Below are 14,474 nucleotides of genomic sequence, written 5' to 3' on the forward strand. Positions count from 1 at the left end.
CGGGGTGATTCGAGCTTCATGGTCAAGTCAACACTGCTGTTCCTGCCAACAGCCAGTCAACGACCAGAAGCAGAATCTAACCCAAAGATGCCTCAGTCAGCCAAGTGAAGCCCAGAATAAATTGCCAACCCACAGAACTGTGAGCTAAGCTTTGAGGTGGTTTGTTCTATAGCAACACATAATTCATGTATCCTTTCACATCTAGGTGGGCCCACGTGACTAGTTTTGGTCAATGGAATGTGGAAAAGAGTGATTTGCCTCCAGGCCTGGACACTAAAATCTTCTGCAAACCTGTTCACTTGCTCTCTCTTGGCCAGTGAGCCAAGAAAGCAGAGCAGACTCTGGAAAAGTCCAAATGGAAGGAGCATGAGTCCAGTTGCTCCTTAAAGGACAGCTGTTCAGCCAGCCACCCAACCGGAAATATCCTCACTGGACTTGGAGTGAATGAACTGATCAAGTGCTGGGGTGAGTTTTTATATTAAGTCACTGAAATATTGTTTATTTACTTTTTGTCATAGCAACTAGCATTAATGACCCTAATGTTTGGTATTGCTACCTAAAAATTGGTACGGGGAGGGGTGGGTAGCAGGTTGCCCAAATAGACCAGTGAGCGGCGCCCTCCAAAACTAGAATGAAAACAACAACTTGACCTGAAGCTGATGGGTCCTAGAAAAACGTGCTGCAACCCAATTAAAAAAAAATTAATTACTAGGTAAATCGGTATGTACCATGCTTAATCTGATACTACATCAAATCCATAGACTAGATAGTGGGAAAGGATATACATACATACATACATATATATATATATATATATATATATATATATATATATATATAGAGAGAGAGAGAGAGAGAGAGAGAGAGAGAGAGAGGGAAATGGGTGAATTGGGGACAGAATATGAACCAGTTTTTATTCCTCCTAAGGCATTTATTCGCTGTGTTTTAAGCAATAAAGGACCTATCACCACTTTTCAGTAGGAGCGTGACAAGGTGACCTATGACTGTCAAGTACTTTTTCCTCTCTCTTCCCACACTTTGCTCCCTACCATGCTGTGACCCCTGTCAGTGTTTACTAAATAACTGTTTAAAGCAAGGCAGGAAGGAGCCATGTGAAATGGTGCTGTCAGTATCTTCATAGCTCTGCTGTTCTTAGCAGTTGCATGATTTTCATTCTTTATTAATTGCATCCATTACTTTGAGTTACGGTATCAGAAATTCTTACCTGAATTTAGTTCAATGTCTGTAGCTATGCTCTGCTCCCTTTTAATCCTCTTCAAGCGAGATACCAGTTCTCTGCTCATCTTCCTGCGGAAGGAAATAGATTCAGACTGTGAAATGCATCTCTATTGATTTCTGTAGAATTCAATCAGCAGAAAGTCAGTCTAGCTTATGTGAACTTTGCATGTTCTCATGGTCTCATCTCCCTTTCATAACGAGGGACGCATCATATTTTAAAGATTAGTTATTAAAATTTAAGTTTCAGAGAAGGTCTTTGAAGTGCCAGAAATCTTTGCATTCTCTATCCTTTTTCCCTCTCTATAAATTTCTGTGCCTGATTCATCACATTCAATGAAAAATCAGTTATGCTTCCCTCCCTTTGGTACCCAACTTCATCTTCTTGGTACCCAACTCCCTTTGCCCTGCCTTCTTCATGGTTATACCATCTTACTGAAATAGTAAGCTCCAGGCTGTTTACAGTATATTTATTGGATCATTTAGTAAAAGAGAAGGTACTCAAGGTAAGCATTTTTATTTTACAGAGTCTGCCCGTGTTGTCTAGGACCAAGAAATTAGTAGACTCACCCTTCATTGACACTTTAGCTCTCATGTTAATGGTTTGTCCACTTAACTAACTAATGATTGCTAACATTATTAAAAGATGTTAATGAACAAAAATATATATATATATTATCAGAAAACAATAATTAACCTCCAGTATAAAAGTATTAACCAGGGGCAATCAATCACTTTTCCAGGCTTAGCAAACACTTAAAGTGTATTAACTGTACCTAACGGAGTAATTAAAGAACTTAGCTATTCTGTTTCAAACAAGAGTAACGAAGGGTCAGACACCACGTGCAAAGCTGGTAATTGTGGGGAACATTAGCCGCATGGTTGACAGCCATATTGTCGCACTCACAGAGCCAGTGCTTTCTGATAGGTGAGTGTATAACATCCCCAAGCATGCAGTTTTCTGTAAAAGACAAATCAGGGAATAACACCACCTGCCACAAACTGCCTGATCGTTGCCTATTTGGGCTGATTCTTTTCCATTTCATTCATACTGTAATAACAATAATAGTAAGAATTTATCATGCATCTTGCAAAATTGCTTTCCATACAGGTGATAAATATGTGCGCTGTTATCGGAAGTGTATGATTATGGAAATTTTATTCCACACTGGTCAGTATTATGGAGTGTCGTGTTTTTAATAACCATATTGAGGAATAATTGACATATAACAAACTGCACACATTTAAAGTGTACAATTTGATAAGTTTTGACTTGTGTATAGATCCGTAAAGCCATCACTACAATTGACATAGACAACATCTCTATCATCCCTAAAATTTCCTGTGTCTCTGTGATTCCTCATTCCCAAGCCCCTGACCCTTTGCAGGCAGCCGCTGAGCTTCTTGTCGATATAGATTAGTTTGACTTTTTTAGAATTTTAAATAAATGAAAACATACAGTATAGTTTGTTCATTATAATTATTTTAAGGTTCTTGCATTTTGCAGATGCATCAATAGTGCACATTCCCCATTATTTCTGAGTAGTATTCTATTGTATGGATAAATCACAGCTTGTCTATCCATTCTTCTGCTGTTGGACATTTGGGTTAATTAGAGTTTTTAGCTATTACAAATAAAGCTCTTATAAACATTTGCATACCAACCTTTGCATGGTCATGTGGTTTTATTTCTCTTGGGTAAATATCTATGGATTATATGGCACGAGTATTTTTAATTTATTCAGAGACAGCCAAACTGCTTTTCAGAGTGGTTCTACCATTTTACATTCCAAGCAGAGGTTTATGAGAGTCTCAGAATCTCATGAAATTGAATATAAAATATTGTGTTTATTTATAAGTACTCATTTTTCATGGTAGAGGGTCTGTAGCCTAAATATTTGCAGCCAATATATTTCCAATGTGATGTTTTCATTTTAGTTATTTTCTATTTATCTTTTGCCATTGCTTAATAACTATCCATTTGGTTCTAATTTAAGAAAAACAGCAGTTATTTATTTCTAATTTTTTCCACTTCATGAAATAAAGATATTTCATGGGAAAAGCTTCCCTCCTGTCCTTTTATCTTTGAAACTCAGTTGTCATGATGCAGAATTCTTCCAAAAGCCTCACTTGCATTTTCTTTCTGTGTGCTCATTATCATAGTTTACCTTTTATTTTTTGCTGTCCTCATGCCTTTTCAGACTTTCTTGAAAACTTAATCCCGCTATCCGGACACGCTTCTCTCAGGACAAAAAACAAGTCTGATGGAGGGATAAGTCCCAGTTCCTGAGCGTTTGGTCTGAGTACATTGCTACCTGCTAGACAAGGCAAAGTGAGAGGCCCCTGGTAGGCTGATGGGACAGAAAGAGGCCTTCTGTGGCTTTGGGGCAGGTAACAACATCTGTTAGCTGCCACTAAATGTGTTTTTGTATGTTTCTTAACATTTGACAGGGGTAGGGGTTGGGGAATTTAGCCGCATTCCATCGGCCTTTGCCAACATTTTCTCATAACCAGAAAGCGAGGAAGACGTAGTCTGACAATACTATGTATATACAGGTAGTCCCTGGCTCACAATACTTTGGATTACAGTTTTTCGACTTCACAATGGTGCAAAAGTGATATGCATTCAGTCGAGACCGTAGTTTGAATTTTGAATTTTGACCTTCGCCTGGGCTTGTGATACGCCGGACGATACCCTCCCGCGAGGCCGGGCGGAGCAGTGAGCCCCGCTCCCAGCCTGCCCTGCGGCCGCCGGGCACACATCCGGGACTCTGCAGGGCACACATCCGGGACTCTGCAGTGCGCGGGGTCGCCAGCGTGCTTTCGGCTGTTGTGTTCCGAGCGTGTTTAGGGCAGGCCGGGCTGCGCTCTGACGTTCAGTGGGTTGGGTGTATTGAATGCAGTTTTGACTGAGGATATTTTCAACTAACGAATGATGGGTTTATTGGGACATAACCCCATCGGAGGTGCCAAAAAATGTATACACATGACTTGTATTTCTTGTATTCACCTTTTGCTATCGGTATATACTGAGTATTACATTTTTAATACAGTTTTTTCCTTTCTTAAAATGTGTATACATTTTTTGGCACCCTTTGTAGAGAGAGAGGAAAAAAATATATGTGTATCTATATACATAGATACATAGATAGATAGCACCAGTGATTACATTATTTGGTATATATATTTGGATTAAAATATGTTATATAATACATATTATTTGGTATATTTGATTGTATTATTTGATATATATATCTATCTATAGATAGATAGATAGATAGATAGATAGATAGATAGATAGATAGATAGATAGATAATCCCAGGTATAAGTAATTTTATGTTCTCATCTGACAGCAATATCACTCTTTGAATATATGAAAGGTCAGACAATTAAATTTGAGACCTTTCCACCATGTAAGCACATGCTGGAAAGTTCACAAACTTAACTGTCCGACCTTGTGTGTGTACATTCTACACTTTGTTAGAGCTGCTGGTATAAATAGGACGGTGTGCGTTAGGTCAGGAAACTTTTCTCCTGTAGACTTGAGGGAGCCTTGAGACCTTTGTAAAAGAACTGTCTGTAGACCTATTGAGATCAGTTATTCCGGGGTACTACTATTTTATCACTTTGGAAAAGAGTAGGGCATTATCTACTAATCATTATCTACTCATAACCTATTCAACAGAGATGTGTGCATTAAATGATGTGTACAAGAATGCGCACAGCTGCATTTGGGGTTATAGCCCCAAACTGTAAACAATCTAAACGTCTCTCAACATCAGAATGAATAAATCCGTTATGGAACATGCATGCCGTGGAATTCCACACAGCAATGGAAATGATATGTTTCTACATGCAACAACATTTATGAATCTTACAAATATGCTGGGTGAAATAAGCCAGCTACAAAAAATACATAGTGTATGACTCTTTTATGTGAAGTTCAAAAAATAAGTCAACTAATCTATTATGTTTGAGTGTGCACGCTTCTTTGGTAAAACTATAAAGAAAAGTAAGAACTTTTTTCGGATATTGGATACTGTTGTTAGGATAGTGGTTACTTTCCTGGAGGAAGGAGGGGACAGAGGCCGGACAGGGTGCAAGGGAGGTTTCTGGGGTGCCGGGTGCTGGATTGTGCTTATGGATGTTTTGCATTTTGACAAATCATTGTTATATAGTTTTGTTTTTTGTAGTTTTCCATGTAAAATTTATGTTTAATAAATTTATTAAAAGACAAGTTAAAAAAATAAGTCCTCCAGCCACTGTCCATGGAGATTGGTCTGGAAGATTTACCAGGTCCTCTTCAAAACAGATTACACACTGGCCGAAGCTGCCATTTCTCTCTTGCTTCCCCCTGCCTTGCTGACACCCTGTGACCCAATCACCTTTGACTCTCCCACATAAGCCATGTAATTCTGAGTGCTCCCCCATCTCCATCTCAGATTTCCTCTTAAGATGATGTTTTGACGTCCCACCCATACTCACCTGTTTCTCCAGGTGCTTCTTCCCTTTCACTTCCTCTTATACAAGTACCCATGGCTTCTAGCAGCTGTGGCTAGAAGGTAGGTAGGCCTGCTTGGCTCGGGTGGGGTTTATCGACAGAAATCTCTGGAGCCAGGGGCTCACCCTGCCCATGTCCCTTGTTCCTAGAGACTGGACACTCAGCTATCATCAACTGGCCTAATACCACCCTGGGAGTCAGCCTGACAGGCAGGATCCATGCCCTTTTATCTGAAATAAGCCTTTTCTCCATTTTGTCAACTTTCTTTTATTCTAGACCTGGGCTGTCTCTTCTTTAGATGCCATAGGGGCAAAAGACTTGGAGTGGTATCTTACAGAGGGAAGAAGTCCTCACTGCACTGATTAATTTAAATGAAAAATAAACGATGATCCTCAAAGTAAACTTACCTATATATGTCTTATTTAAAAAAAAAAAAAAAATCATTGACCATTTTCTCAAAGGACACACTAATTAAAAGTGACTTGAGGATAGGATGGAACAAATGTTTATTGATTTATTATTGTGTGCCACACATTGTGTTAAGCTCTTGTGTAATCCCACCCTATGGAGTGCATGTTATTACCTCCACTTTATAGAGAGGAAACGGAGGCCCAGAGAGGATTACTGGCTTACCCTTGTTCACTCAGATAGTGATTGAGAGACTAGGGATTGCAACTCTGCTGGGCTTGGCTCCCAAACAGAGACCTTTCCACATCATTATAGTGTAGAGCTCTGGACAGGATGATATATAGGGCAGACCTGGCAAAATAAATGTTACATTGTAACCATCAGACAAGTCAGATACTTGTCAAAGCAAATGAATTCTAATGTAAGGTGAGACAGGAGAGATCTTCCTGCTTCTCTACTACCCTTGAGTGAACAAAGTAATTATTGGTGAAAGCAAAATCATGGCTTCTGGATAACTCATTAGCTCTTATTTGTTTAAAGTCTGATGGTGTATGACAACAGGATTTGTTCCAGATGCCAAAGCAGCACAATAGGGTTTAATAGCCTATGCCTTAGAAAAGCTCCACTGCAGGAAATCACGAGAGGTCACTGAGCCAGAGAGATTGGTCAAAGCCAAAGTGGCTCAACATCACAAAAAAGTCCCATCTCTCTTCCAAGGACGTCACTACTTTCTGTCTCACCTCATCCCCAAATTCTTTGCCTACAACTGTGAACGTTAATGCCTTTTCCATTCTCCGAACTTAAGGTATTTGAAAGGTTTATTGAGATAAATTCCTTTTGAGGGTTGGTGCTGAAAAACATTTTATCTAAAAAAAAAAATTACATGTATACACATATTATTATAGTATAATATATGTATTCACATAATTTAAACTGTTTAATTCAATGTGTTTTGCTTTTTTCTTTGTCAGGAAGCTCAGAGCTCAATTTCTTTCTTTTTTAAGTATACCATTCAATGTTGTTGTTTGTTTGTTTGTTTGTTTGTTTTAATTGGGAAAGGGGAACAGGACTTTATTGGGGAACAAGGTGTATTTCCAGGACTTTTTTTATTGGGGAACAATGGTGTGTTTTTCCCAGGACTCTCATCAGCTCCATCCAAGTCAAGTTGTTGTCCTTTCAGTCTTAGTTGTGGAGGGCGCAGCTCAGCTCCAGGTCCAGTCACCGTTGTTAGTTGCAGGGGAACTATCCCTTGCAGGAGTAGAACCAGCAACCTTGTGGTTGAGAGCACACGCTCCAACCAACTGAGCCATCTGGCCACTCGGGAGCTCAGCAGCAAGAGCTCAACTTCTTACTCAAGTGCAGTTTTCTACTTAGCCTATCTTTCTCCTAAAATGATCTGCCCACTTGGTTACATGCCTTTTTTCATCACTATTTAAATGGTCCTCTATCATCTGTATGAATCTTTATTCACTTTCCTTTGGTTTCTTTTTTCCTTAGCAATGATTACCACCTAGCATATTATTTACTTATACATTATTTTGCTGTCTGTTTACTAACAGGATGAATATAGACTACACGGCAGTACTGACATTATCCATTCTTATTCACAGTTCTGATCTTGGAGCCTAGAAGAGAGTCTTAAAGACTGTCGGCTCTCAAGGAATATTTTGGAGAGTTGATTAATAAGAATTCCCACTAAAAGAATGTGAGGTGGAAATGATCACGAACTTTACTTTCACAAGCTTTAGAGGGAAGGAAGGAAATTCAAGACTTGGGTAATATTTGGGCAACAGTGAGCTTTGCTTTTCCAATAACCTTCGTTGGGAGATGGGAAGATCTACTCATTCCTCATAACTCTTTGCAACCTACGCACATACGTTGTGGCCAGTGAGTGAAGGCCAATCTAGCTGTACTTGCTGCAGTTGCTCACATCCTTTCCGTCCTAGTCCCCCGACCCCAGCCTAACTTGTTTCTCCTTCATTTTCATTTGACCCATTTTTTACTTTCCTCCAGCTCTCCTTTGAAATTCATATCCTTTCCGCTTGTTGATTTGGTATCCCTGCTGGAGGCTCTATTTTCTATGAAGACTACGAATTGACCATGTCTGCTTTTGAAATCTACTTGTAAACCCCAAGAATCCCAGCCTCTGGGAAGGGAGAGCTAGTGTACGTGCAAGGTTCACAACCTCCTGGGACATGGAACCCCACCTGCAAAGTCGCTGAGAGATCTAACTCCCAAGTCCCTTGCCTTTCTCTGTCTGGGTCCAGAGTGGCTGGGCAATGCCCTTTGGCAGCTGTTAAGATTTTCTTGGTTTTCCTCCTGACAATGTCACCCATCCCTCACCAGCTTTATGACTTGATTGTATGTTGTCTTTCTCTCAACTCCTCTGCTTTCTCTATCATTGTCTGATTTTGCCAAAATGGAGAGGGACATTCTATTAATTATGTTCTCGTCTGATTAATAGCCCCTAAGGAAAGCCTGACTTTTTCCATAGTTACCAAAGAAATTGGGACATGTTCCCAAGACTGGAATGAGAAATCCTGTGGGATCTATCCTTATTTATTGTTTTCGCCACAGATGTGGATCAGAACCTCAACCCTTCCCTCCTCAGGCACATGGTTTGGTTATCAATTCCAAACCCCTCGCTATCATCTGAGAAGATTTAACAGGTCCTCTTTAAAGCAGCAGCGAAAACGACCTGTTCTCACCTCCCACAGTTTTGATGAGCAACAGAATCCCTCACTAATAAAAAATACAAAATATTGCCCTTAGCATGTGACACGCACAGGCATTTCTCCTTTGTTCTTTTACACTTCACTCTCCCATTTGCAAGTGATGTCTTCTTGACAAGAATGTGAGATTCCTAGACTGAAAATATTTCTTGCACTTTTTCTATTTTCTCAAAGAACATAGAAGAGTGCCTCTCACACAGAAAGTGATCAGTAAATATTTATTGTTGGGAATAGATATTGGCTCTTAGATTCATTCATTATCTTTTTGGAGCTGGCACCAACAGAGGAATGAGGTAAACACAATTGTGGGATAGGTGAAATCCCTACGAGTGATCGTGCGTAATACTGAAGGATGCCGTGACTTCCAGAATCAGTCTTGTTGGAGCTGCCTGCGTGATGTGTCTTCCCGTCCTAAATGTTCACTAACAGAAGACTGCCCTCCAGCTAGGAAGATTCACCACTGTGGAAACCCGAAATGGTTGGGGTAGCTGACCTGCAGCCTCTATCCATCAGCTTAGCTGCTTACAGGTGTTCCCCTCCCCCATAACCTTTTTATTTTCCCTTTAACATATTTCTCTTCTTCTCATCAACAATTCTCCAAGCCTGGATCTCTGAACTCAACTATTGTAGAAGTTTTCTTCTGTGTCCTTGGGGTCTCTTCTAGTTCAGTCTGAACTTCCTTTGTCCAAGGCCTACCTTTCTGACTCTTCATCTCCTTCCCTCAGCTGCTTTTCTTCAACTCCATTCTTGCCTAAAGCTATGCATTCCTCAGCTAGGTCAGGCTAAGTGCTATAGCAAACAAGCCCCAAAACTCGGTGGCTTACACCCATACAGGGTCATTTCTCACTCAGATTGCAGACCAATGTGTGAGTGGGGTCATTCTGGGACCCAGACTCTACCATCTCTATTAGAGCCCCAGAGTTCCTCAGTCGATATTCTGCAGTTGGCGCAACACGAGGAGAAGAGAGAGGCACAGAGTGCCACACAGCGTGCATCACTCTGTCTCCATCCCATGGTCCAGAACTCAGCCACGAGCTCCTCCCTGTGTGCCCAGGGGGGAAAGGAAAGGAAAAGTGGGCACACAGCAGCCTCTGCACGACTAGTGTCACAGGACACATTGAACAGTAGTTTATTGCTTTTGCAAATCCTGATTATTTCATGGCTAGAGGGAAAACATGTGGTCTGTTTAATAGTTGGAAGTCAATGATCCCGTCACTGTTTGATTAGCAGAGATTAACCAAAACATCCAAGTCTTTTCACAGTAATCATAGCTAATACCTACTCTGTCTGTACCAAGCACTGTTCTAGATACTTTACATTTTATTTACTCCTCACAATATCTCTATGAGATAAGTACTACTATCATCCCCATTTTACAGATGAGCAAACCAAGGAAGAAAGAGGGTAGATAATTTTCCCAAGGTCACACAACTAATAAATTGCTGAGCTGGGATTTGAACCCAGGCAGTCTGATTCTAGGATCTTTGGATTTCACAGCTATGATATTTTGCTATAAAATGGGACAGAGTCAGTCAGATATTCTCTTTGACTCTAAAGGGTGTGAGGAAAAGTGAGCTCCCCATTCTTCCATATTCTGAAAGCGTGGAGATGCGCTAAACATTTATAGCACACATGTACACGGAGCATCTTCTCCTCCTACTTCTTAGTATCTTTCTTACACAAAGGGTTGGAAATGACACAAACTGTTTTGCAGTTTTCCCTCTGAATTTGATCTGTTGGTCCCAAGGGTGGTACAGGAGAAAACAGAATACTTCCACTTTGTCTTCTCCTTCCACACTTCAGCTTTTAATAATAAAAGATATCTAAAGAACACCTACTAGGTGCCAGACACTTTTCTAGGTGCCAAAGACTGGAGGAGATGGAGGAGACACGACAACTGAATGTAATTCCTTTTCCTAATGGCATCCTGTATCATATGGAAAAGCCCAATAATTCAAGCGCTAGATATCCAAGTACCTAGTGTGATGTCAGCTGGTTGATGATGCCTCCAAGAAAACAGGGACAGCAGTGGTCCAGTACACCTTCTCCTGAGGACAGGGGGCAGAGACATGAATGACCCAAGAGAATCCATCATTTAAAATGTGGAGTGGGAGCATTCTAGGAAGAAGGAATTGCACGTTCAACGACTCAGTCTTTTGTCTTTTGATAATTATACCATTGTTGCACCTATGTTTTGCTTTTCCAAAACAACTTTTGAAATAATTATAAACTTACAGAAGAGTTACAAGTAGAATTCAGAGAACTCCAATTTCCCCTTCACGCATATATTCCCGGCTATTAATATTTCGTTGCATTTCTCCATACCGCCCTCCTTTAAATTCTCTCTCTCTCTCTCTCACCTTTTCCTTCACCATTTCAGAGCAAACTGGAGCATAATACCCCTTCATTTGTAGATACTCTAGTATGTATTACCTAAAACAAAGATACTCTTCTACATGACTACCATACAATTCCTCATTTTTACAATGCTACCATCCAGTCCATAGATACAATTCAAATTTGACCAGCTGTCTCTACTGTGTCTCTTTTATTCCTATGGTCCAGAATGCTATCCAGGAACATGTATTGTGTTTAGTTGTCATGTCTGCTAATCCCCTCCAACCTGAAATGGCTCCTTATCTTCCCTCTCAGTCCTCAACAACTCTAAAAAGTACAGTTGTTATATGCTGTCGGATGACCCTCACTGTGTGTCTACCTGCTGTTTCCCCAGGACCAGACCCAGGCCCTGCGTTCCTGGTAGGGATATCACAGAAATGCCGTGCTCTTCTCAGCACATCACATTAGATGTACAGGATGTCAACCCATACTACCCACCATTGGTGATGTTGACCCTGATCGCCTGGCCTTGCTGATATAAGACAGGCTTCTGCACCTTAATGACACCATTCCCTCTTTGTAACTGGTTACCATTTTGTGGGGGTACATTCTGAGATCATGCCGGTATTATGCACTTCATCAAACCACTGCGGCATGCCTGCTTGAGTCAGTGACATGAGTCCCACTATATCCAGTGACCACTGTGATGGCTATCCAATGGTGGTTTTCTGTTTCCATCATTCCTTTTACATTTATTCGTTTGAATTTTACTATGTGGTAGTAGTTTTCCTTCTCCAATTTGTTTTTTTACATTAGTATGGATCAAGAGATTCTTATTTTATTCACTACATTATCATCTGTACTACGTACACAGTTTTGAAACCACACTTTTTTTTCTTAAGCTTACTTCCACAGTTAGATTGATTCAATGTTTACAGGCAATCTGTTTACTATAGTGTTACTGTTCATTTTTTGGTTGGCCGAAGTTTGTCATCTAGTATTTCTTTAACAAGACCCTATGGGATTTATATTCTCTAAGTTTTTACACACTTTAAATGTTTTCTTTTTTCTTAACAGCTTTATTGAGTTATAATTCACACACCATACAATTCACTCATTTAAGTTGTGCAACTCAATGGTTTTTAGTATATCCACAGAGTTGTGCAAATATTACCAAAATCAATTTTACAGCACTTTTATCACTCTGCAAAGGAATCTGGTACCCATTATAGTCACTCTCCATTTTCCCCCCTCTGGCCCTAGGCAGCAGCTAATGTATTTTCTATCTATATAGAGTTGCCTATTTTGGACATTTCACATAAATGAAATCATTTTTATATGTGGTCCTTTGTGATGGCTTCTTTTACTTATAATGTTTTCAAGGTTTATCCATGTAACATATATCAGTATTTCATTCCTTTTTATGTTGAATGATATTCCACTTTATGTATACACCACGTTTTGTTTATCTATTCATCAGTTGTGGACATTTGAGTTGTTCCACTTTGGGCTATTATGAATTACGCTGTTAGGAACATACATGTACAAGTTTATATGTGGTCAGATTTTCTTTCTTTCTTTCTTTCTTTTTCTAGTAAAGCTAATTTACTGACATCAAGGGGTTGGTTAGTAGAAATTAATATTAAAGACACTTTTTAAAATCAGATTTTCTTTTTTTTTCAAGTTTTTTTAATCTTTATTAAATTTACTAGGGTGATATTTGTTAGTAAGATTATGTAGGTTTCAAGTGTATATAATGCATCATCTATAATACATCATCTATATATTGCATTGTGTGCTCACCACCCAGAGTCAGTTCTCCTTCCATCACCATATATCTTGCCCCCCTTTTCTCTCTTTTACCACCCCCCTCCTTCCTTACCCCCTGGTAACCACTACACTGTTGTCTGTATTTATGAGTTTTGTTTGTTTGCTTGTCTTGTTCACTTATTGTTTTTATATTCCACATATTTTATATCCCATATATGAGCGAAGTCATATGGTTCTTGACTTTTTCTGTCTGACTTGGTTTGCTTAGCATGATGATCTCAAGATCTGCTCATGTTGTTGCAAATGGCAGTATTTCATCTTTTCTTATGGTAGAGTAGTATTTCTTTGTATATATGTACCATATCTTCTGTATCCAATCATCTATTGCAGGACACTTTGGTTGTTTCCATGTCTTGGCCACAGTGGACACTGCTGCAATGAACATTGGAGGACATATTCTTTATGGATAAATGTTTTAAGACTTTTGGGGTAGATACCCAGGAGAGGGGTTGTATGGTAATTCTATTCTTTTGAGGAACCCCATACTATTTTCTATAGTGGCTGTACCAATTCACATTTCAACCAGCAGTGTATGAGGGTTCTGTTTTCTCCACAACCTCTGCAACACTTGATATTACTTGTCTTTTTGATAATAGCCATTTTAACAGGTGTGAAGTGAGATGTCACTGTGGTTTTGATTTGCATTTTCCTAATAGCTAGTGAAGTTGAGCACTCATATATCTGTTGGCTGTTTGAACGTCTTCTAAGAAGTTTATAATTGGATTGTTTGTGTTTTTTTGTTGTTGAGTTGTACAAGTTCTTTACATATTTTGGATATCAGCCCCTTATCAGAGGAGTTGTTTGCAAATATCTTCTCCCATTCAGTTGGTTGCCTCTTTGCTTTGTTAATGATGTCTCTTGCTGTGTAGAAGCTTTTTAGTTTGATATAGTCCCATTCATTTAATTTTGCTTTTACTTCCCTTGTCCTTGAGGTCTAATTCATAAAATCCTCTCTGAACCCAAGGTCTATAAATTTAATACCTATGCTTTCTTCTATGCAATTTATTGTTTCAGGTCTTACATTTAGGACTTTGATCCTTTTTGAGTTAATTTTGGTGTACGGTGAAAGAAGTCTAGCTTCATTCTTTTGCACATGGCTTTCCAATTTTTCCAGCACCACTTATTGATGAGGCTTTCTTTTCTCCATTGTACGTTTTTGGCTTCTTTGTTGAAAATTATTTACCCATATATGTATATGTGGGTTTATTTCTGGGCTCTCAATTATATTCCATTTTCCTGTGTTTGTTTTTCTGCTAATCCAATGCTATTTTGATTATTGTTGCTTTGTAGTATAAATTGAAGTCAGGGAGTGTGATACCTCCAGACTTGTTCTTTTTTTCTCAGGATTGCTTTGAATATTTAGGGTCTTTTGTGATTCCCTACAAATCTGATGATTTTTTTTCTCTTTCCCTAAAAATTGCTATTGGGA

The sequence above is a fragment of the Rhinolophus ferrumequinum genome, chromosome 7 (genome assembly GCF_004115265.2).
Source record: "Rhinolophus ferrumequinum isolate MPI-CBG mRhiFer1 chromosome 7, mRhiFer1_v1.p, whole genome shotgun sequence".
Lineage (NCBI taxonomy): Eukaryota > Metazoa > Chordata > Mammalia > Chiroptera > Rhinolophidae > Rhinolophus > Rhinolophus ferrumequinum.